The following is a 6,000-nucleotide window of genomic DNA, read 5'->3' as shown; positions in this document are numbered from 1 at the left end:
TGACAAACATGCACATTGTGCACGTGTACCCTAGAACTTAAAGTATAATAATAAAAAAATTAAAAAACTAAAAAAGATAAATATTAGAGGACAAAATTTTAAAAGGATTTTCAGTCAATTACATCTAACTCACTTTTTTTGGATCCAAATTTGGGGTCTACAAAGGAAGAGAGCCAGCAGAGAAGCTTAAGTTCGAAAGTTTTGGAAACTTAAGGATAATGAATGAAAGGGAAAAGATGATTCAGGGAACAAACTTAAGCTACTTGGAGAAAACAAGAGAAGTAAATTAAAATACAGGAGTCTTGTATGGAGACAGTCTAAAGAACTCCTATATGTCAATAAGAAAGGGACTGACAGTCCAATAAAATTGGGCCAAAATATTGAGCTGCCACTTCATAAAAGAAGATACACAAATGGCCAGTCAGCATGACCAATTAGATGTTCAACATCTTAAGTACTACTGATCTCCAAAACAACATGGATGATCTCCCAGACAGAATGTTGAAGAAAGAAGGCAGATGTGAAAGAGCATGAATTCATTTATAAAAAGTTCAGAAACATGCAAGATTAACCTATGGTAATAGAAATTAGAGTAGTGGCTATGTTTGTGGGGTGGGAAATTTAACTGGAAATGGGCACAAGAAGACTTCCACGTACTGGAAAATTGCCATATAATGATATGGTCTTGGTTTAATGGACATAGTCGTATGTTTAGAGTCATCGAGCTGTACATTTAATACTCGTGTTTTTTCTGTTGATATGTGATATCCCCAAAATTTATTTCATTTTTAAAATTGGGAGTCTTTGTTGGAAATGTGAATGATATATCTATGGGTTCTTGGGCCACATATTTTGAGTTACAGCATACAAGCTTTGGATTCTCTTCCCTCAAAAGGAGCTGGTGAGGTGGTTATTGAGATCTTTCCAGGCTCAGGTGAGAGCGACAATAATGCCTCTGCCTACTTTGGTCCTTGACTCTGCCAGGTTTCAACTTCTAATTTCCCCAGAGTTCTTTAGTATTCTCTCTCCTTATCAATCCAAGGTCTTAGAAACAAGATTTAGAGTCCCACATGGTAACACCCCATTGTGAAAATGTTGTTCTTAGAATTTTTATTTAACATTTTTCTTCTGCTGAGGCAGAACATTTTGAAATAAATTCTTGCTTAATACTCCTTGGAGTAGTTAAAGTAAGAACATTAATCAACCAACTTGCTAGATCAAGTGTTTTCTCAATTTCTCCTATAATTGCCATGGCATTTAGGTCCTCGTCCAACCCTGAGACAAAAAAGATGGAAAACCATTGCTGTTACTTAGATGCCTCTTTCATTCAACTGTGACTTCCTTGAAGACAAGAAATTATCTCATTTATCTTTGTATCCCTGGCATCGAGCCTAGTGCCTGGTACATAGTTGGTGCTCATTAATTTTTCTTGAATTAAAATGAATGAGGAAGGCCTTCACAAAACCTTTTGCCAGAGGCAATTTTAACTTGCATTCGATATCCGAGGACAGTGGGCGTGCTGCTTTGGCAATAGCCCTGACATTGAATAATCTGGATGTTCCAAATTTCTTGTTGCTCATTTATTTTCAAAAAAAAAAAAGAAAGAAAGAAAGTTGGGAGAAGCAGGGGAATATTGTGTTTGCAGACCAGGCAGACACATCTCAGACTCATCACCCTGTGAGACGGATCAGACGAGACAGCAGCAAGACCAAGGCCACCTGCCCTGCCGCTGTCTTCTGACTGCTGATGTTGCCTTAATCACTGAGCCAATGCAATTTCCTGCTGCTAACCCTCACTATGGTCCACTGGGAGGTCTCATTTGTCACCGTCATTACCTTTCGGATCAGCAGAATATCCATCTTTGGGTGGGCCCTCTCTCAGTGTCTTGTTCAGGTGTCTAAAAAGCATGTGATCAGCGTGACAATTCAAGACAGTGACCCTGGGTGCCTAAATATGAAGGCAAATCTATGCACTTTGGTATATAAACTTTATTAATAGTGATTTTGAAGAACAAGTAAATTTTAATCTCATTTCAAAGAAGTAACACTTTATTTTAATGTATCCTTTATAAACCGCACCAGTTTTATGTCTATATAATTTAGATATTCCATGGGAAGACCTTGATTAAATGAAAAGCTACAATTCAATGAACCCTATCACCTCTGATCATACACTGAGCCCAAACCAGTCCTGATTTTACCTCCTTCAACAGTCCTACGTCCATCAGCTGAAAAACTCACACATACCTGACCGTGAAAAGGAGTTCGACCCATACACAAAATGCCTCCTTTCTGACATTTGACTTGAATAGAGCTAGCTTTCTTATTTGTTAAACAAGCACCTATCTTGCACTTACTATGTGCCAGACACAATTCTAAGAGCTTTGTAATCATGAACTCCTTTATTGCAGTAAAATCTCATTTTATAGATGAAGAAACTGAGGGGCAGACAGACTCAGTGTCTTGTTCAAGTTGTATCACCAGTAAATGAAATTCTGACTAAGTACATCTTGTTCTTGAGCCTGTGCTGTCAACCACTACAGTCAGACAACAAAGGTTCTTTGGACCTAAATGTCAGGCCAAAATCTTCCAATAATATATTCGTTTATTCTTTCAGCTCTGGCCCAGAGCAAAGGAGAAGTCAGGGAGAAGGGAACAAACAAGTAGTCCACAAAATTGTACCCTCTACCACTTTCTCTCACATTTTACATCTCATTGTCACCAGTTGGATCTCCAGAAGCAGATGTGGAGATAGCGTTTGAAGTGCAAGATGTTCACAGATTCCCTGTGAAAAGAAAGAAGAGGAGGCAGAATTGGGTAGAATGGGGCAGAGAAGAAGTTGAGCTGCAGTAAGGCCTGGCAGAGCCTTGGCCAACCAGCAGAGAGCTCTGGAGCAAATATGACCTGTCAAAGAGGCCTTGGAGAACTGAAATGGCCAGACCTCATATACCCAACTTGCTGAGTTACCAGATTTGGACTGTCCTGGGAAGGGCATAACTTTGAATGAGGCAGCTCTGCAGCTGAGGCAGTTCCTGAGGGCACTAACACCTGGAATATATTCTATCCCAGGACTCAGGATGACCCATTTTATACTGTGGAGGGAGATAAAAATGTATTTGGACTCCATTCAAGAGCATCTTACCCAGATGACGGGAGACATGGTCTCCTTCCAAAGTTATAAGTTTTTCATAGCAACTGCCCAATAGTCCTATGTCCCAACAAGAAAAAAAAATGTGTAGCTCTCTGACACTGAAACATAAAACATGGTATTTTATGAAATCAGGTTCTTAATTTTGAAATCTAAGTCAATATTTTATTTACTTTGTAACAGATTAGGGCTTTGGGGCTTGTTTGTTTTTATTATTATTTAAAATGGAAACCAAAAGCAAAAATAATCTGTGAGCACCACCTTGTGGAAGTATCTATAACTATCACATCTGTTTGGACCCTATCAATCTGGATTCATTGAACACATATTTAATATACTGACCATGTGGATGGAACAATAAACAGGCAAAACTCCCTGGCGTGGTGGAACTTAACTTTCTAGTGAGAAGACAGAAAAGTAACAAGAACAATACATGAAATACATAACGTATTAGACAGTGATGAGTGCTACAGAGCAAAAATAAAGCAGGGACAAGGATCAGGGAAGGGGAACTACAATTTAAAATCAAGTGGTCCAAGAAGGCTTCACCTGAAAAAAATTTGAAGAAAGGTTTGAAAGAGGCAAAGCCAGATACGCCATTGCCTGGAGTCAGAGCCCTCTACGTAGAATGGCACGTACAAAGTACTGAGTAGAAAAATGCCTGGTGAATTTGAAAAGGGTTGAGATCAATGTCCAGAGCAAGGGTGGAGGAGAAGGCAGGAGATGAAGACAGAGGGGACACATGGGGCCAGATCACACGGAGCCTTTCTGGTCACAGTGAGGATTTAACATCTACTTCAGATAAGATGGGAGCTTCAAGAGACTCTGCACAGAGGGGTAAGATGAGTCACTTTTTTTTTTTTTAACAGGATTGCTTTGATCAAAGGGGTCAAAAGCAGAAATAAACTGGGAGTGGTGGGAAGAATCTGTAGTCCCAGCTACTCAGGAGGCTGAAGCAGAAGGATCACTTGAGCCTGGGAGGTGAGGCTGCAGTGAGCCATGTTAGCACCACTGCACTCCAGCCTGGTTGACAGAGTGGGACCCCCACCTCAAAATAAAAATGAATAATTTTATTTTTCCAAGGTGGAAATAGGCAATACTGCCTTTAGTTGTATGCAAGAGGGGCCCTGCCCTAGACCCATGCTTTAAAGAGTTCTTCATAAAACAAGCACACAATGTATAAATTTATTATAGTACTCAGAGCACCTTGATTAGAGATCAGGGTTCATTTCTGGCTCAGTACAATCTGTAATCTTAAACATGTGCTCCTGTAACTAACACCCTTCAGGAACCCTGAGAAACTCACCTCCATGCTTCTTATCCTCTGCACATCAAACAAAAGGTGGCCACCTCCAAACACCATCAGGTTTACTAGGTTGTACTGCTGCTATCATGGGTATGGCATGGGAAGAGTTGAGCAACAGGTGGGCTTGATTAAGAGAAATGCAACTTAACTTATCAAATCTTTCCTTTTGGGGAGCACAAATACCATAGATAACAGTGTGTTATATAACAGTTGTCCTGGGCATTCGTTTTCTTGCTTTCTCTTTGTGTTTCATTTCACCATTCTTGAATTGCATGGCATTTGGAAAATTGCATGGCATTTGGAAAATTGCACATTTAATGGCTAAAGGATAAGAATTCATACCACCCAAATTTGTATTAATGCAGTCTAGACTGAAAATTCATAATGAATGTAGGTTCTAAAATAGTGTTTTAAGAGATGATGAAATGGCAATATAACTGATCATTGGTTTATATATACAATTTCAATATCTTCCAATATTGTCTGCAATAGTAATAATGCATCTTAGGCAAACCCCCTTACAATTTGAACCAAAACTTAATCATAAAATTACTACTGCATTTTCAAGTCTTATTGCCAGTTCAGCTGAGAAAACTTTCTCTAAATAGGAATTAGTTTCTTGAAATTAGTAAGAAATACAATGACTCAACAAAGGTGGTCAAATTTGACAAAACTGTCAACAGAACATGTATTGTATGGAAAGCTTGATTACAAAATACATCATATTTGTCTGAAATTCAGTTTTAAAAATAACATTTATGGGATAAATATAGAGTAATTTATGAATTAATGTCTTTGTCTTATTACTCATCCAAATATCACCTGCCTATTACTAGGACACCTAGACATACACCATAGGGATTAAGTCACTTTTGACATTTTGTTTACTGTGAGTCATGTAAAAAGCCATACTTTATTTTCTATTTGTTTCAACAAAAATGCTTATATTTCAAAGTAGAAGGATAGAAGATATTTTAAATAAACATTTGTTAGCTTCATTTTTAAGCTTTAAATATTTCAACATGTGGTATGTTGAGCTTTATTTGCATTAGGGCATTGGATCTCTTATATGTGAGGGAGTTACAAAGTTACTGCAATACTTGGCTATAGTTTGACCCAGGGTTGTGGCAGTGAAGAGGCACTATTCCTCAAACTCTGTACACATTCTGAAAAAAGCACCAAAAGGATTATCTGACAGATTAAATTTAAGTATAAAAGAGAAAAATCAAGTGACACAAGGTTTTAGCCTGAGAAGCTGAAGAGAACTTGTCACTATGTGAGTTAAGGTAGGATGTGGGAGGAGCAGCTTGATTTTGTCATGTTAAGCTTGGGATGTTCATTTCACTCAAGCAGGTTAGTACTCAGGGCTGGCAGTCAGGTGTGTATATTTGGTAATCATCAGGGTAAGAACAGGGTAGGGTTTGTGTTCAAATCCTTGGGATGAGATTTTAATTTTCTATTTTTTTCTACTTTCCTTGATTTTTCTACTTTTGACAAGATGGAAGACATGATGTTGTTGAAAGATGGGGGTACTCAGTTGTCCAGTT

Source organism: Pongo pygmaeus, chromosome 2 (assembly GCF_028885625.2).
Source record: "Pongo pygmaeus isolate AG05252 chromosome 2, NHGRI_mPonPyg2-v2.0_pri, whole genome shotgun sequence".
In the NCBI taxonomy this organism is placed as follows: Eukaryota; Metazoa; Chordata; class Mammalia; order Primates; family Hominidae; genus Pongo; species Pongo pygmaeus.
This window is presented reverse-complemented; position numbering follows the sequence as displayed.